The sequence below is a fragment of the Pan paniscus genome, chromosome 9 (assembly GCF_029289425.2).
Source record: "Pan paniscus chromosome 9, NHGRI_mPanPan1-v2.0_pri, whole genome shotgun sequence".
Lineage (NCBI taxonomy): Eukaryota > Metazoa > Chordata > Mammalia > Primates > Hominidae > Pan > Pan paniscus.
The window spans coordinates 19,089,156-19,099,929 of NC_073258.2; the positions used below are offsets into that span (position 1 = coordinate 19,089,156).

The 10,774-nt window shown below is 38.0% G+C and overlaps 1 protein-coding gene across 1 annotated transcript in view; it reads right to left on the bottom strand.

Annotated features, from left to right (window-relative positions):
- Positions 1 to 10,774, bottom strand: part of SOX6 (SRY-box transcription factor 6) — a 769,230-nt gene that overhangs the window by 756,772 nt on the left and 1,684 nt on the right. Inside the window, exon 2 of the mRNA XM_057299104.2 lies at positions 10,118 to 10,251. The gene's annotated coding sequence lies outside the window, so the exon portion shown is untranslated. The remainder of the gene's footprint in view (positions 1 to 10,117; positions 10,252 to 10,774) is intronic.

Below are 10,774 nucleotides of genomic sequence, written 5' to 3' on the forward strand. Positions count from 1 at the left end.
AAACCCCATCTGTACTAAAAATACAAAGATCAGCGGGGTGTGGTGGTGCACGCCTGTAATCCCAGCTACCCAGCTACGCAGGAGGCTGGGGCACAAGAATCGCTTGAACCCAGGAGGCAGAGGTTGCAGTGAGCTGAGATCACGCCACTGCACTCCAGCTTGGGTGACAGAGTGAGACTCTGTCTCAAAAATAAATAAATAAATACAATCAATAGTGATGGTTGCACAACTCTGTGACTACATTAAAAAACATTTAATTGTATACTTTAAACAGGTGAATTATATAGTATGTAAATTTTACCTCAGTAAAGCTATTATTTAAAAAGCCTAAAGGCACATGCCAAGATATTATTATTGATGGAAAATACATGTGATATAACAATTTATGCAATAACAATAATCTATATTTAAAACTCTAAATTATATTATCCTGGAAGTCAGGGAGGGAAGAACAGGGCAAAAGTAAAGGTTCTAAATTATTCACAAATATGGGGACTGATGAGACACTCAGATATTGCTTTACTGTTGATTAGAGCAAAAACTAAAATATAACCATTGAAAACAAAGTATTAAGACCAAAATGTAATATCCTCAAAATCACTAGAATAAAGAGACTAGAAGGAATTATGCTTAGATATTAACCGTGATAACCTCAGAACTATGGCATTACTAAGTGATTTTATTTCCTTTTTGTATTTTTATTTTCCATGTCTTTTCCAACGAATGATTTTATTTTTGTGTGAGTCTGCTTATCTTTGTGACCCTGACTTTTTTAAAATCCAATTTTACTTACTTGTGTATTAACTTACAGTTAAATTTTTAGTTAATATATTCAGGTAATTCAAAGTTCAAAAGACAGAAAAAGCATGGTGAAAAACCTCCTTGCTACCAGTACACCTAACCCCCATCTACCACTACTGCAACCATGGAGTCTACAACTGTGATCGGTTTCTTGGATATTTTTGGGGAAATATGTCATGAATATACATTGATTATTTTCCATCTTTTTAATACAGACACAATTTAATATATGTACTTCACTTTATATGCTATATTCACCTTGCTTTTTTTTTTTTTTTTGGAGACTGCCCCATATCAGTACCTACAGAGCTTCATCTTTCTTTTCAATGGCTACATAGTATTCCACTGTATGGATGTAACATAATTTATTTAGCCAGCCTCATACTGAAATATCACTTTCTTCTTTTTTTTTTTTTTGAGATGGAATCTCGCTGTGCTGACCAGGCTGGAATGCAATGATGTGATCTCAGCTCACAGAACGCTTGACCTCCCAGGATCAAGCAATTTTTGTGCCTCAGCCTCCTGAGTAGCTGGGATTACAGGCACGCACCACAACACCCAGCAAATTTTTTTTTTTTTTTGTATTTTTAGTAGAGATGGGGTTTCACCATCTTGGCCAGGCTGGTCTCGAATTCCTTACCTCAAAGAATCTGCCCACCTCGGCCTCCCAAAATGCTACGATTACAGGCATGAGACACCACATCCAGAGACATATTACTTTTATAACTGACAAGAACAACACAGGAATGTTAGGGGAAATTTTATTCAAATTCTCTTTTTTAATTTTTTTCAACTTCATATGCTCTGGATCAGTGTTTATTATTTGAATTTTCTTTTTTAAAAAGGATTATTACCCACTAATTTAAACTCATAGGTTCTTTTTGACAATACCAATTGGAATATTGCTGCTTTATGTATACATAGACTTTGTGGCCAGAACAGAAGATATACATCTGGGTGGAGCCCACCTCAGCACCACAAAGCCACTGTAGCCAGACTGCCTCTCTTGATTCCTCCACTCTGGGCAGGGCATTTCTAAAAGAAAGGCAGCAGCCCCAGTGAGGGGCTTATAGATAAAATTCCCATCTCCCTGGGACAGAACACCTGGGGGAAGGGGCACCTGTGGGCACAGCTGCAGCAGACTTAAATGTTCCTGCCTGCTGGCTCTGAGAGACCCCCAGCATAGCACTCGAGCTCTGCTAAGGGACAGACTGCCTCCTCAAGTGGGTCCCTGACCCCAGTGCCTCTTGACTGGGAGACAGCTCCCAGCAGGGCTCAACAGACACCCCACACAGGAGAGCTCTGACTGGCATCTGGCAGGTGCCCCTCTGGGATGAAGCTTCCAGAGGAAGGATCAGGCAAAAGTCTTTGCTGTTCTGCATTCTCTGCCAGTGAAAGCCAGGCAAACAGGGTCTGGAGTGGACCTCCAGCAAATACCAGCAGACCTGCAGCAGAGGGGCCTGACTGTTAGAAGGAAAACTAACAAACAGAAAGGAATAGCATCAACATCAACGGAAACGACGTCCACACAGAAACCCAATCCGAAGGTCACCAACATCAAAGACAAAAGGCAGATAAATCCACAAAGATGAGGAAAAACCAGTACAAAAATGCTGAAAATTCCAAAAACCAGAACACCTCTTCTCCTCCAAAGGATCACAACTCCTGATCAGCATGGGAACAAACCTGGATGGAGAATGAGTTTGATGAACTGACAGAAGTAGGTTTCAGAAGGTCGGTAATAATAAACTCCTCCGAGCTAAAGGAGCATGTTCTAACCCAATGTGAGGAAGCTAAGAACCCTGAAAAAAGGTTAGAGGAATTGCTAACTAGAACAACCAGTTTAGAGACGAACATAAATGAATGGATGGAGCTGAAAAACATAGCACGAAAACTTCATGAAGCACACACAAGTATCAATGGCCAAACTGACGAAGCAGAAGAAAGGATATCTGACACTGAAGATCAACTTAATGAAATAAAGCATGAAGACAAGATTAGAGAAATAAGAATGAAAAGAAATGAACAAAGCCTCCAAGAAATATGGGACTATGTGAAAATACCAAACCTACATTTGATGGGTGTACCTGAAAGTGATGGGGAGAATGGAACCAAGTTGGAAAACACTTCAGGATATTATCCAGGAGAACTTCCCCAACCTAGCAAGGCAGGCCAACGTTCAAATTCGGGAAATACAGAGAACACCACAAAGATACTCCTCGAAAAGAGCAACCCCAAGAAACATAATTTTCAGATTCACCAAGGTTGAAATGAAGGAAAAAATGTTAAGGGCAGCCAGAGAGAAAGGCTGGGTTACCCACAAAGGGAAGCCCATAAGACTAACAGAAGATCTCTCTGCAGAAACCCTACAAGCCAGAAGAGAGTGGGGGCCAATATTCAACAATCTTAAGGAAAAGAATTTTCCACCTAGAATTTCATATCCAGCCAAACTAAGCTTCACAAGTGAAGGAGAAATAAAATCCTTTACAGAGAAGCAAATGCTGAGAGATTTTGTCACCACCAGGCCTGCCTTATAAGAGATCCTGAAGGAAGCACTAAACATGGAAAGGAACAACCGGTACCAGCCACTGCAAAAACATACCAAATTGTAAAGACCATCGACACTATGAAGAAACTGCATCAACTAATGGGCAAAATAAACAGCTAACATCATAATGACAGGATCAAATTCACACATAATATTAACCTTAAATGTAAATGAGCTAAATGCCCCAGTTAAAAGACACAGACTGGCAAATTGGATAAAGAGTCAATACCCACCTGTATTCAGGAGACCCATCTCACATGCAAAGACACACATAGGCTCAAAATAAAGGGATAGAGGAATATTTACCAAGCAAATGGAAAGCAGAAAAAAAGCAGGGGTTGCAATCCGAGTCTCTGATAAAACAGACCTTAAACCAACAAAGATCAAAAAAGACAAAGAAGGGCATTACATAATGGTAAAGGAATCAATGCAACAAGAAGAGCTAACTATCCTAAATCTATATATATATATATATCCTAAATACATATGCACCCAATACAGGAGCACCCAGATTCATAAAGCAAGTTCTTAGAGACCTACAAAGGGACTTAGACTCCCACACAATAATAGTGGGAGACTTTAACACCCCACTGTCAATATTAGAAAGATCAACAAGACAGAAAATTAACAAGGATATTCAGGACTTGAACTCAGCTCTGGATCAAGCAGACCTAATGGACATCTACAGAACTCTCCACCCCAAATCAACAGAACATACACTCTTCTCAGTACCACATTGCACTTATCCTAAAATTGGCCACACAATTGGAAGTAAAACACTCCTCAGCAAAAGCAAAAGAACGGAAGTAAAAACCAACAGTCTTTCAGACCCAGTGCAGTCAAATTAGAACTCAGGATTAAGAAACTCACTCAAAACCGCACAACTACATGGAAACTGAACAACCTGCTCCTGAATGACTACTGGGTAAATAACGAAATTAAGGGAAAAATAAATAAGTTCTTTGAAACCAATGAGAACAAAGACACAATGTACCAGAATCTCTGGGACATAGCTAAAGCAGTATTTAGAGGGAAATTTATAGCACTAATTGCCCACAAGAGAAAGCAGGAAAGATCTAAAATCAACACCCTAATATCACAATTAAAAGAACTAGAGAAGCAAAAGCAAGCAAACTCAAAAGCTAGCAGAAGACAAGAAATAACTAAGATGAGAGAAGAACTGAAGGAGACAGAGACATGAAAAACCCTTCAAAAAAATTCAATGAATCCAGGAGCTGATTTTTTGAAAAGATCAACAAAACAGAGAGACCATTAGCCAGACTAATAAAGAAGAAAAGGGAGAAGAATCGAATAGACACAATAAAAAATGATAAAGGGGATATCACCACTGATCCCACAGAAATACAAACTACCACCAGAGAATACTATAAACACCTCTACATAAATAAACTAGAAAATCTAGAAGAAATGGATAAATTCCTGGACAGATACATCCTCCCAAGACTAAACCAGGAAGAAGCCAAATCCCTGAATAGACCAATAACAAGTTCTGAAATTGAGGCAGTAATTAATAGCCTACCAACAAAAAGAAGCCCAGGACCAGACAGATTCACAGCCGAATTCTACCAGAGATACAAAGGGGAGCTGGTACCATTCCTTCTGAAACTATTCCAAATAGAAAAAGAGCGACTCCTCCCTAACTCACTTTATGGGTTCAGCATTATCCTGATACCAAAACCTGGCAGAGACACAACAAAAAAAAGAAAATTTCAGGCCAATATCCCTGATGAACATCTATGTGAAAATCCTCAATAAAATACTAGCAAACCAAATCCAGCAGCACATGAAAAAGCTTATTCACCACGATCAAGTCAGCTTCATCCTGGGATGCAAGGCTGGTTCAACATACGCAAATCAATAAATGTAATCCATCGCATACACAGAACCAATGACAAAACCCATGTGATTATCTCAATAGATGCAGAAAAGGCCTTCAATAAAATTCAACACCCTTTCATACTAAAAACTCTCAATAAATTAGATATTGATGGAATGTATCTCAAAATAATAAGAGCTATTTATGACAAACCCACAGCCAGTATCATACTGAATGGGCAAAAACCAGAAGCATTTCCTTTGAAATGCACAAGACAAGGATACCCTCTCTCACCACTCCTATTCAACATAGTATTGGAAGTTCTGGCCAGGGCAATCAGGCAAGAGAAAGAAATAAAGGGTATTCAATTAGGAAATGAGGAAGTCAAATTATCTCTGTTTGCAGACAACATGATTGCATATTTCGAAAACACCAACATCTCAGCCCAAAATCTCCTTAAGCTGATAAGCAACTTCAGCAAAGTCTCAGAACACAAACTCAATGTACAAAAATCACAAGCATTCCTATACACCAATAATAGACAGAGAGCCAAATCATGAGTGAACTCCCATCCACAATTGCTACAAAGAGAATAAAATACCCAGGAATACAACTTACAATTGATGTGAAGGACCTCTTCAAGGAGAACTACAAACCACTGCTCAAGGAAATAAGAGAGGACACAAATAAATGGAAAAACATTCCATGCTTATGAATAGGCAGAATCAATATTGTGAAAATGGCCACACTGCCCAAGTTAACTTATAGATTCAATGCTATCCCCATCAAGCTACCATTGACTTTCTTCACAAATTAGAAAAAACTACTTCGTTTCATATGGAAACAAAAAAGAGCCCATATACCCCAGACAATCCTAAGCAAAAAGAACAAAGCTGGAGGCATCACGATACCTCACTTCAAACTAAGCTACAAGGCTACAGTAACCAAAACAGCATGGTACTGGTACCAAAACAGACATATAGACCAACGGAACAGAACAGAGGCTTCTGAAATAATATCACACATCTACAACTACCTGATCTTTGACGAACCTGACACAAACAAGCAACGGGGAAAGGATTCCTTATTTACTAAATGGCTTTGGGAAAACTGGCTAGCCACATGCAGAAAACTGAAACTGGACCCCTTCCTTACACCTTATACAAAAATTAACTCAAGGTGGATTAAAGACTTACATGTAAGACCTAAAACCATAAAAACCCTAGATGAAAACCTAGGCAATACCATTCAGAACATAAGCACAGGCAAAGACTTAATGACTAAAACACCAAAAACAATGGCAACAAAAGCCAAAACTGACAAATAGGATCTAATTAAACTAAAGAGCTTCTGCACAGCAAAAGAAACTATCATTGGAGTGAACAGGCAACCTACAAAATGGGAGAAAAATTTTTGCAATCTATCCACTGACAAAGTGCTAATATCCAGAATCTGCACAGAACTTAAACAAATTTACAAGAAAAAAACAACCCCATCAAAAACTGGGTGAAGGATATGAACAGACACTTCTCAAAAGAAGACACTTATGCAGCCAACAAACATATGAGAAAAAGCTCACCATCACTAGTCATTAGAGAAATGCAAATCAAAACTACAATCATCTCACACCAGTTAGAAGGGCAATCATTAAAAAGTCAAGAAACAACAGATGCTGGATAGAATGTGGAGAAATAGGAACGCTTTTACACTGTTGGTGAGAATGTGAATTAGTTCAACCATTGTGGAAGACAGTGTGACAATTCCTCAAGGATCTAGAACAAGAAATACCATTTGGCCCAGAAATCCCATTACTGGGTATACACCCAAAGGATTATAAATCACTGTACTTTAAAGACACATGCACATGTATGTTTATTGGAGCACTGTTCACAATAGCAAAGACTTGGAACCAACCCAAATACCCATCAATGATAGACTGGATAAAGAAAATGTGGCACATATACACCATGGAATACTATGCAGTCATAAAAAAGGATGAGTTCAGGTCCTTTGCAGGGACATGGATAAAGCTGGAAACCATGAGTCTCAGCAAACCATCACAAGAATAGAAAAACCAAACACGACATGTTCCCACTCATAAGCGGCAGTTGAACAATGAGAACACATGGACACAGGGAGGGGAATATCACACACCGGGGCCTGTTGGGGGTGGGGGGCTAGGGGAGGGATAGCATTATGAGAAATACCTAATGTAGATGATGGGTTAATGGGTGCAGCAAACCATCATGGCACGTATATACCTATGTAACAAACCTGCATGTTCTGCACATGTATCCCAGAACTTAAAGTATAATTAAAAAAAAAAAAAAGGGCCGGGCGCGGTGGCTCACGTCTGTAATCCCAGCACTTTGGGAGGCCGAGGCGGGTGGATCACAAGGTCAGGAGAGCGAGACCATCCTGGATAATACGGTGAAACCCCATCTCTACTAAAAATACAAAAAAATTAGCTGGGCATGGTGGCAGGTACCTGTAGTCCCAGCTACTCAGGAGGCTGAGGCAGGAGAATGGCATGAACCTGGAAGGCAGAGCCTGCAGTGACCCAAGATCGTGCCACTGCACTCTAGCCTGGGTGACAGAGCGAGACTTTGTCTCAAAAAAAAAAAAAAAAGAAGAAGAAGAAGATATACATCAACAACAATTTTATTGAAGCAATTTTAAGCAATACATTTTTCATTTCCCTTTTCATTCCTTTTTCATTTAAGTTCCTAGGTATGTGTAAAATAATCAAGTTAATATTTATAGTGCCACATTTTAAATCACAGTAGCACTCTGACAAATCTGCCTGCCCAATGGACAGAATGGGAGTTACCCAATCATCAACTATCATCAACCACAAATATGTATTTATTTATACCTTGTTTTCAAGATTCTGTGTTAGACCCTAGAGTTGCATTTACATTATGCCTTTAAAATCAGCTTCTAAATGGGCTTCATCTCATAGTCCACCACAGTGGAATAATGCATTTTTCACATTTTTTCCCTTTGCTTCAATGACACTAACCTCTCCTTCTTCTAGTTCTATGTCTACCTTCTAACCTCAGGCTCTTCTTCCTCATTCTATCCTTAAATCTTCTCCTTCTTGTTCTTTTCCAAGTATCTCTCTTCTAGGCACTCACTAGGTAAGCTTAGTTACTCTCCTTGTTGACCCATCACCTCTAGATGGGTGATTTCTAAGTTTATTGCTCTCTTCTAACTTTGAAGCCCATATTTTTAACAGTTCCACTTGGTGTCCTACTAGTATTTTAACATGTCTAAAATCAAAGTCATCCTACCACATAAACTTGCTCCTCTCTAACCTCACCAATTCATATATTAAAACAACAAATATCTATTGAGTGATAGTTTATATGTCATGGTGCTAAGCTTAGATCCTACCCAAAAGCAGCTGAGAGTCTAGAACAGTCAACAAGACTAGCATCTTTGTTCAATACCTTTATTATAGCACGTATTTTTGTTGTGGTGGGCTAATCAAGATAAGTAAAAGATAATAGTAGAAAATAAGACTGGAATGGATTATTGAGATCAGAATATCGACCTTATTCTGACCTCAAGAACTGAATTCTTATTTTAATTATAGGCTTAATTCTATCAACTTAATTCTGTATAAAATGGGGAGCTCCAATAAGTTTTTGAGCAGTAGAATCTCTACATTCCATTTTCAGAGGCTGAATCTGCCTAGAATGCATAAAATGAATTTAAATGGAGAAGTATTAGAAAACAGGTCACACAGATCTATGGAAGAGATTATCTTAATCTGAACCCATATAGTGAGAGAGTCAAACTCAAGGCTTTTCACAGCCCGGCTTTGATCAGCCTATAGAATTTTGTCTCAGAATACAATACTTTTAGGCTTATCAGGTTTCAGCACACTGGACACTAACCATCACTGAATATATGCCCCATCCTGCCCAAACTGTTTTTTCAAGGCCTAGCTCAAAAACTTTTGGGAAATAATTTTCCGATTTCCCTCAGCCAAAATGAACTGTTCTACAGCATTTTATTTGTAATTTACTGATGCCATTTAATCATTCTCCTGCCAAGCTGTAAACTCTTTGCAGTAAAGGATTATGCATTATTCACTCTGGTTTTCCTCAAACTTGGCACACTTCCTGACATATATGAAGCATCTTATTTAATGTTGGGTTATATTGGCACAGTGGAAAGTGCACTGGCTTTTGGAATTAGACTTAAGGACTGAATCATTCACTAGCTACATTATTTTAAGCAAGTATTTAACTTTTCTTAAGTTTAATTACCTATAAAATTCCCTACTTCTTGCAAATTATTGTGAAACTTTGAGGTCAATTCTAAAAATCACCTATAAAAAGCACCTAGCAAAGTATACGGTACATGGTGGGTATTTAATAAATGGTAACTGTAATTAAGGCCCTAGGAATTTTTTTTTTTAGTCTCAAATGAAACAGCAGATTTTTTGTACACAGCATAATCTTCAAAGCCTTTATTTCCTCTTCAGTTTTAACTATGGTCAATTATGACTATCCCTGGTTGAGAGCACGTACTCGACAAACATCTGTGACCGCCCACTACATGCTAAATGTTGGGAAAATTTTAAAAAATGTAAAGTTCTCAGTGACAGGGCCTCCTCTCCTTGTCTTTACTACCCAAGAAAGAAGAACATTACTGAGTTTCTAGGCCTCATATAAGATACCACTCTGGTACTATATAATTTCATCCTTCCTATATTAATTCAGAAACATTTATTAACTACCGTGTGGTAGGCATCGCGCCAGAAACAAAAATGCAGATGCAACAGTCCCAATTCTGAAGGAGGTATTTCATTGTTTCACTCATGATAGTGTATCTTTGTTTTTACAATACAAGAAAGAGGAGCATTACTGAGTTTCTGTGGCATATATGCATTCTATTACACTGTATAATTTCATCCTTACCTATAGCCTTCTGTATATGAAACTGAGTAAAATCTGATAAAACGTCCCAGTCTTTAGTATTTCCTATGTTACTTTTTCGTTTGTGATCTTGTTTCACAGTAACTTGAAGATTTACCATCCAGGTGCCAACAATTCTGGTGAAGAAATAAAAGACATGTTGCTGGCTCATTAAAGTTTTCTGGATTTTCACCAACTAGTAAAATTAAAATTATATAGTAACTACTATTCTTATTGACAATCCTTTCTTATTTCAGAAATCTTTTAGCAGTCTAAAGTACCTATTCAGCCATCTTATTTGTTTTGGTAATATAGCTAATAGTTCTAAATCACCATTTGTCAAACCCATTAGAGGTGAACTGTAGTCGAAACTGCAAAACTCTGTAACTTAAATGTAATTTCATTGTAACTAATAGAACCTAAGTAGAATTATGTAGTAGTGAAAATATTTTAATTCTAGCAAAAAGCAATCAACCACTTCCTAAAACAATGTCTTTTTTTTTTGTCTCTTGGGTTTACTCTCCTCCTCCTTTATGATTTATTCTTACCACAGAACCATTAAGATGTTCTTTGTTTGGTTATACTTATAAAATGTAACCCTGACATCTCTTTTTCTATTATAGTACTTACTATTATGCTATTTTTCTGCTTCCAAAATAA